The 9,104-nt window shown below is 41.8% G+C and overlaps 1 pseudogene; it reads left to right on the plus strand.

The window, feature by feature from the left end:
- Positions 1 to 260: 260 nt before the first annotated feature.
- LOC122045411 lies at positions 261 to 3,960 on the plus strand (annotated as a pseudogene).
- Positions 3,961 to 9,104: the final 5,144 nt, after the last annotated feature.

Below are 9,104 nucleotides of genomic sequence, written 5' to 3' on the forward strand. Positions count from 1 at the left end.
TATTAATATATTTGACTGGAAACTCATGATTAATATCAAAATGGATCATAATCATAAACTAGTGTATTTTAATTATTATAAAAAATATTACAAGTAGTTTATTGTATACCTACAGTAGATCCGATATTTTATGTACAATTATATGTGCTAAGTGTTTCCCTTAATTATATTTTAATTCGAAAATTTTAAGATATTTATAATTTTTGTTTTTCTTGCAGTGGTTTTATATCGGCCACAGATTTCCTAGCTGATTTGCTTTCGATGGCCTCTTTCACCTGCTCGCCGATGCTACTCTTCCTCGTCGCCTCTCTTCTCTTCTCTCCGCCTTGCTCAGCTTCCACTTCCTCGTCCCTGCCATCGGCTACCTCCAGAACGTCACTAGACGCCGCGTCTCCCACCCCGGCGTCGTGGCCGCAACAGTTCCACTCCCTTCTCTACATCAACAACAGTGGCCCTCTCCGTCGTCGACCTCTGGTATGATTGGCCCAACTCCCGAAACTTCAATATCATCCAACACCAACTGGGTACCCTCCTCTACGACCTCGAGTGGGGAAATGGCACCTCCTTCTACTACACCTTCGACGGCGACCGCAGCTGCCGCACCGTGCACTTCGAGGTCGGGATCCTACGCCCCGACTGGCTCGACGGCGCCAATTACCTCGGCCTAGAGGCCGTCGACGGTTTCCTATGCAATGTGTGGGAGAAGGCCCAGTTCATTTGGTACTACGAGGACGTCGAGACGCGTCGCCCCGTGCATTGGCTCTTTTATACTGGTTGGTTCATTACCTGTTTGTTAGTAGTCCTCGACCACTCGATAGTGGTTTCTCAATCAGAATTCAAAGCCGTCTTTCTAAAGTTGTTTATAAATTTTGAATATTTTGTTGTTATTGTTTATTGATAATATTCTTGTTTTGTTTTCCTACGATTATGTGTGCTAGTTTTTGAATTTATACTATATGATTAAAATGCAGGGCGATCTGTTCATGTAATGACATTCGAAGTCGGAGCAGTGCTTGAGGATGCAAAATGGCAAGCCCCTGTTTATTGCTTTGACAGAGAGGATGAACAAAACCTGAATGGTCAGCCTGTTGTCTCTGAAGGTCCTTTGGAAAGCCTAATTCGGAAATGGCCACTGAGAAGGTCGTCTGAGTATGAAATGTAATGGTGTCTATCCTACCAAGTCAGGTTTGCCTTCAACCCCTTTATTTAAGCAAAATCTTGTACAATTAGGCGAGTGTCTCCTTTGGATTTTATCCTGTGCAATTAATATGCTATGTAGTTCTAAACAAGAAACATAAACAGTATCCCGTACCATTAATCTATCTTTGTGAATCTTATAAGAAACACCTAAATTAGTAGTCAGATTTTCTTCAATGATAATGTACTAGTTTTAGAATGTATGCATCGTTTAGCTGATCCTTTTATAGAGGTGGTTAAGTCTTGAAGAGATAACACGAGCAATTCATAAGAACTATAGAAATATGAGTTTGGCTTCACATTCAACATTGACAACTTCTCTAGTTAAAGAATTTCAACATTAAATAGAAAAGGAAGATACTGTGATTTCTCGGTCAGTAAAATAGGATGGTGAATTGTGAACTGAAACAAATTGATAAAAGATAAAAGCAATTGAAATAACACAGGGCACTTCACCATGTACCTCAAACTAACTGATGAGTGATTCTTACTTGGAGAAAATGTAGAAACTCAAATCAAATCACTAGATTTTATCAATATTACTCTGTCAAACTTGGAGCAGTGACCTATGCTTAAATAGATTAGTAGAGGTTATTTATCTAAAATAGAAGACGTAACCATGCAACTTAAGGAAATAATTCTTGCCTTTATAACATGAGGATACATGTCTCTGAGATACAAGCTTCACCCATTAAGGAAGGTCATGGTAACCTGATCACTTTATTAAGAGGATTTGGTAATAGTTACCCTCAGGATTCCTTGTGGAATACTAGTGTATATTGCCAAGAGAGAAGATGAAATCCTAAGAGAAACAAGACGATTCGAGACATGAAGTAAAGCAAGGATCACAAACAATGTACACATGAAAGCAAATGAAAATATGACAATTAAACTAAATGATGAATACAAATTCTGAACTTTTTGTTATCATTAAGTATGAAAAAAGAAAGGAGTGAAGTTTGCCACACCTTACTGATGACGATTACTGTTAAGAGATAACTGGTGGGTTCCTACAATGTTGAGAGATTGGTTGCAAAGTTATAATTGATTGCCACTATAGTGGTTCAATTCCCTTTCTACCTTGGTTTCACTTAGACTGTGATCAACTTGAAATGAAGCAAAATTACAACTATCTAGACATGAATAAATTACTTCAATTCAAGCACTGTGATTTATATTGAAGATCAAACATGAAGACATCTTATGTGGCTATGGGAATTGGTCTTGCGGATTGTGTGCTTAGGCACTTGGAACCCATTTATGAAATTGTTGGTGTTGGCCATCCATAAAGGTCTATTTTGAAAACTTTGAAGCTTTTTGTACTTCTCTTAATCCCAATCCACCACTATTCTTATGCAAACATATCATACTCCACTTTACCTTGTGAAGAGCTCTTCAGTCCTTACACCACCATAGGAACTTAGCTATTTATCTAGGCAAGGAAAATGCTGCAGCACATTCTAGAATCTTGCCAATAATGATAGTTTGTAAGATTTCTAACCTTTCTGCATATCAAAGAGCCTCACTTTTCACAACTTAGCTTCCTTTGTATATCATCAAGACAAAGCAATCCTGGTAAGTTTTATCTAATTCAATGGGATACCCAAATATGTGAATGGCAAAATCTCCTCAATTATGTGGTGGATACCTAGAATTTCAACTATAAATCTTTGCATTTGCTGAAATACACATCAGACTTACCATAAATAAGATATGACCTTGAAATAGTCACAAATTTATTCAACACCTCCGCGATAACCTTCACACTGCTAAAATGATCATGTCTACTACCAAGGAAAATTTAGGCAAGGTGAACTTTTAGACGAGAAGCATGGAGTTGGTGAAGATCTAAAGGTGAGTCTTTCGGGAAATTGGTGAAGATTTGGAGGTGAGACATTTGGGCAAGTTCAATCTGTGATGCATGTATTAACAATGAAAGGAAAACCTAACTTGATCTTTGCTAACTATATCAAAATAATCATTACAAATTTAACTACTTGAAATGTAATTGCACTAACATTTTGTAGCCTTGTTTACTCTATGTAAAAAAGTCTTTACTTGCCTCCTCTCATAATGTTTTTTTTTTTTTTGACCTTTTGCAGCCAGAGTATAATCAGGTGGCCTTTATTTTCTTTTAATAGCCTAAACATGATTCACTGACCTTTGTGTGTGTGCGTGTAACTTTTGCAGAAAAAACATAATTCCATCCTTGTAATCTCAACAAGGTTAATTTCTTCTTACAGTCTATGGGGAGCGAGCCGGTAGATTCTCGCCGCCTTCTCCGCTCCTTGATTCTCTTGGACGCCGGTAGTAGCGAGCCTCTGTTGATTCGGTCTGGAAGATTGAAACCTTAGAAGCGGAAATTTGTGGATCGATGACGCCACGATCTGCAAGTTCGTCCATGTGAGCTTGTGAGGCAAGATAGATGAAGATCTTCGTCTTCAAGGTTTGCGATGGCGGCCAACAAGAGCAAGAAGGAGAAAGGTGAAAGGGGGGAAGCAGCGGAGATGGGAGGAAGAAAAAGCCTCCACGGAGGTCGGTAACCCTAAACCTTAACTTGCTTTTTCTCAGCGCCTTTTAACTTTGCTTTTACGCTGAATCCTATTCTCTATGGGGAGGAAAAAGCAATGTTCGAAGTGTTGATGCAACCTTAGGTCAAGGTTGACCTGGTTGACCCGATTCGAGTTGACCTGACTCGAGGTGTATTTTGATGTTTGACGAGAATAGAAAAGTTGTATCTTGATGTTTGACAAGAATACAAACTTGGGAGATTGTGGGTGCAACCTTTGGTCAAGGTTGACCTGGTTGATCCGACTTGAGTTGACCTGATTCGGGTAAAGTCCAAGTATGGAGACTTGGCACGGAAAAGTCCAAGCAGGGAGCTTGGCACGGGAAAAGTCCAAGTATGGAGACTTGGCACGGAAAAGTCCAAGCAGGGAGCTTGGCATGGGAAAAGTCCAAGTATGGAGACTTGGCACGGAAAAGTCCAAGCAGGGAGCTTGGCACGGGAAAAGTCCAAGTATGGAGACTTGGCACGGAAAAGTCCAAGCAGGGAGCTTGGCATGGGAAAAGTCCAAGTATGGAGACTTGGCACGGAAAAGTCCAAGCAGGGAGCTTGGCACGGGAAAAGTCCAAAGTATGGAAGCTTGGCAAGAGAAGTCGGAGAGGGCTCGGGAGCTCGTTCTCCAGACCAGGTCAGAGAGGGCTCGGGAGCTCGTTCTCTGGACCAGACGAAGTCGGAGAGGGCTCGGCAGCTCGTTCTCCGAACTAGGTCAGAGAGGGCTCGGGAGCTCGTTCTCTGGACCAGATGACGAAGTCGGAGAGGGCTCGGTAGCTCGTTCTCCGGACTAGGTCGGAGAGGGCTCGGGAGCTCGTTCTCTGGACCAGACGAAGTCGGAGAGGGCTCGGTAGCTCGTTCTCCGGACTAGGTCAGAGAGGGCTCAGGAGCTCGTTCTCTGGACCGGAGGAAGTCGGAGAGGGCTCGGTAGCTCGTTCTCTGGACTAGGTCGGAGAGGGCTCGGGAGCTCGTTCTCTGGACCGGATGAAGTCGGAGAGGGCTCGGTAGCTCGTTCTCCGGACTAAGTCAGAGAGGGCTCGGTAGCTCGTTCTGGACCGAGCGGGAAGTCGGAGAGGGCTCGGTGGCTCGTTCTCCGGACTAGGTCGAGAGGGCTCGGTGGCTCGTTCTCTAGACCGGAAGGCTTTAGGGTTTAGGGTGAAGTTAAGGCATTGGATCGATCCGTGACCGATCCGGTGATCTGATTGTGCGGATCGGTCGGTGACCGATCGGTAACCAAAGAATGTTTCGTGGGTTAGACGGTGATGCAGATCGATCGAGCGATGGACTTGAGAGCGATAGGAGGGATCGATGCGTGGACCGATCCACCTATAGTCCGATATGTCCCGGCACCAGACCGATCAGCCAACTCTCTGAGAGTTGGTTCGTCTCTGATCGGCCTTCAGACCGATCGGTCCACGCATCGATCAGAGTTCCCGATCGGGTTGGAGCCTGATCGGTCCAGGCCTAGCCGTTGCGACACAACGGCTAGATTTCTGTGTTGCTCTTTGTCTTCTTCACAGGTGCAGCAGGTGCAGGATATATATCGAGGTCGAGGGCCTCTACAGTAACTCTTCTTCTTGTTCCTCACTCTTGCGATCTGAGCTTTGCTGAGCTCTGTGTTTCTGAAGCTTCGTGTGAGCTTCCCTCGGCTGGTTTGCTGATCAGTTGCTGCTGGCATCGTGAAGTTGTTGCTTCATCGAACTCCAGTCGACAAGAAGGCAAGCAAAGTGTTGTTACATTCATATTCTTCTTGTTTTCTTGCTCTATCTTGTACTCCTTTATTGCTGTTGCAAAAGAGTTTGTGGCGAGGTTTCTCCACCCAGAAGGAGTTGTTGTTAGCCGATTTTCCGGGGTCTCATCCACCGACGGATTGATAGGCTTCGTCCACCTTACGGACACGCCGAGGAGTAGGAGTATCATCTCCGAACCTCGTTACATCATCGTGTTTGAGGTTTGATCTTCTCCACTTTCGTTTCTACATTGTATTTTCGCTGCGCTAACCTAAATTGTAGGAAGAAACGATAATTTGAGGTCGGCTATTCACACCCCCCTCTCTAGCCGCTATCCGAAGGTCCTAACAAGTGGTATCAGAGCAAGGTTGCTCTTCGTCGGATTAACACCCGGGGGAGCACAAGCTAGAGAATGGATCTACTTGGAGAAGACATCACGATTCCACCCTTCTACGATCGCGACGACTTCGCGTATTGGAAGGTAAGAATGAAGTATTTTCTTATGACTAACCTAGTGAATTGGAATTGTGTACGAGTAGGTTTTACTCCTCCGGTGGATAAAAAGGGAGAACCTCTCGAGAAGAAGAAGTGGACGAAGGAACAAATCCACCAATCCACAATCAACGACGAGGTAACGAAAATCCTTGAATTTTCATTAACTAATGATATCTTGTGTAAGATAGGTGGATACAACGATGCCAAGGAGTTGTGGAACAACTTGGCTAAGTTCCATGAGGAGAGCTCCAATTCAAGTCATGAAGAGGAGTCAAGTGAGCCAAGTAGCTCACATCATGGAGGTATGGAATTAGAAGTTGAGGGCTACTCAACATCTAAGGAAGAAGAGGAGGAGAGTTCTTCATCAAGATTGGTGCAAGAATAAGCCTCTACCTCCGGAAGGGATGAAGAAGAGAGTTTATGTTCATCCTCAACCCTAGGTAACTCAAGCAACTTAATTTCAAGTAAATTACATATAATGTGCTTTGAGTGTAGGGAATATGGGCATTACAAGAGTAAATGTCCAAAGAGGATTAGGAAGACTCCACCGGCACCAAAAGTCAAGGAAGCCGGAGTCCCGATACGCAAGGGCAAGGAGCACATGGTGTGCTTCCAATGCAAGCAAAGGGGACATTATAGGAGCCAATGTCCGAGGGGGAGGCAACCTCACAAGGACAAGAGACCAAGCACATCTATAGGGGGAGCTAAGGCAAATCCTAAGGTACCCTTTAAGGCATATTATTGCAATTCTAATAAGAAACATGCTAGTAGCTTTATTGCAATTGCCAATGATGATAAGCATGATAACCATAGAAACCGATACATGTGCTTAGGTGCCAAACATGTTAGTCTAGGTAAGGATAATACTAGAAATGCCAACCCTAGAATTAACTCATTTAAGGTTAAGGAAAACGTAGATAGGAATCCGAAAACAACTAGACATATGCCTAGGAATACCTCAAAGAAAAATGACAAATTAAAACTTGAGGTATTAGAGAAGGAAAATCAAGTCTTGAGGTCAAGACTTGACACCTTAGAAAAGACTCTTAAGAATTTGGAGAAGTCAACTCTAGGGTCTAAGGGTCAAAAGCAAAAGCCCAAGGACATGAGAGGTTTGAGTCACAAACCTAAGTCTCAAGTGGTCAAGCCCACTTACCATAATGTTCCATTCGATTATGGAACAAGACCTAGGGCTAGGAAGACCATCACCAAGGTCACAAGGGGAGTCACCCCTAGAGTTGATATTGATGAGTCCCAAATGACCAAGGCTTTAAAGCTTAGGAGGGTCATTAGGAGGGTTGCTAGGGAAGTCATCCCTAGTGAATATTTAGTGAACCCAATGAGCTCAAATAGGTTTTGGGTTCCTAGGAGCGTGATTTCATCACGCTAGATGGTTTAGGGTGTGCCCATCTTATTTGGATAGGTAGTTAACCTAATCATGGCAAAAGGTGGCATTTTAGGAAGTTTCAAGGTATAACTAAGCCTTGAAAATGAAATTAAAAATTATTCCTAAGGTGATTAGGATGTGCCAACCACATTTGAGGAGTTTTCTAGGATCAATCTAATTGGCACATAGTGATCTAAAAATCTTTAGTATATGATTTTAGGTCTATTACACTTAGGAATATAGAATTTGTGGTAAAATGATCAAAATTATCAAAAATGGCAACTAAGGCTAGAATTAGGTATTTTCTATACCTTTATATGTTATTTGTCATATATTGTTTGCCATATGCCATGTCATGACATCATATTTATTTTATTATCATTTGAAATGTCATGATAATGCTTAGGTTAGTTATATGTCATGCCTTATTTAAGTTTCATACTTTATGACATGACATCATGACATTGGCACATGTTTTCACTTATGATATTATTTTATGCCATGTCATCATCTCTTGCATTTATGATCAATTAAATTGATTTAAGGATAAAAACTCAATTTGATATGGAAATCAAATTGTTGTCTAGAAAATGCATGAGAACTTAGCTTAAGATGACCTAAACACATATCTCACATCAAAATTGACTTGGATGTGTTTGATACACCTTAGATGTGTGTGAGATATTAGGATTATGAGTTAGGATCAAGGTGCATAGCTCTTGTACCTAGATGAGTCTAATTCTAAATTGAGGATCATAGGGAAAGCTTGTGTACAAGTCATGTACATTTAGCCCTAAGATTGTGGTCCTAAATTGAATGGTTTAAAATCATTTCAAAATTGATTTGAAAAACCTTGATGAAGCTTTTCTAGTGATAACATTCATCATTGAGCAAGTTGATACAAAGATGGATTAACCTTGAGCTATTTCAAAGTTTTTCGAACTTTGTATCAAGATTTGAAAATTGAAGTTATTTTCATAGAAAACTATTTTTCCATGATAATATATGTTATGAGGAATGTATCCTCAAAATTTTACAATTTTTGGAATTTTCTGTGAATTTTTAGGGGTTTATGAATTTCGGGAGAAAAATCAGAAATTCCTATCAGAGCTTTGTGGACCGATCAGAGGGGATGCTGATCGGTCCAGAGAGGTCTGGATCGGTCACTGGACCGATCCAGGGAAGTGTGGATCGGTCTGGTGACCGATCCAGTAAAGGGCTGAGCGTGCCAAAATGTTGATTTTCGACTGATTGTCTGAAATTTCAGCTGGAAGTTGGTATTTTAGATTTCTAAAGGATTGAAACTCTCCAAGACATTGTTGGTGCAATGGTCAAGGGGGAGTTGACCTTTAGGGGGAGTTTTACCTATTGGTCAAGCAGGAGTTGACTTTTAGGGGGAGTTTTTACTCGTCAAGATGAGTGATATGGGATGGTCACTATGTTGATTGTTGTATTTAGTATCAAGGGGGAAATTAAGGGTTTCAATGAAACTCTTGACCTTGATTCACTCTTTTTGATGTGTGTCAAAAAGGGGGAGAATGTTTAGAAAATGTTCAAGGAAGAACATTGGAGTTTGGGGAGAATGTTCAAGGAAGAACATTGGAGAACTATTGGAAAACCTAAGTTAGGTTATCGGGTTAACCTAACTTGATTATGGTTTTTGTCAAACATCAAAAATGGGGAGATTGTTGATGCAACCTTAGGTCAAGGTTGACCTGGTTGACCCGACTTGAGTTGA

The sequence above is a fragment of the Zingiber officinale genome, chromosome 2B, assembly GCF_018446385.1.
Source record: "Zingiber officinale cultivar Zhangliang chromosome 2B, Zo_v1.1, whole genome shotgun sequence".
NCBI lineage: Eukaryota > Viridiplantae > Streptophyta > Magnoliopsida > Zingiberales > Zingiberaceae > Zingiber > Zingiber officinale.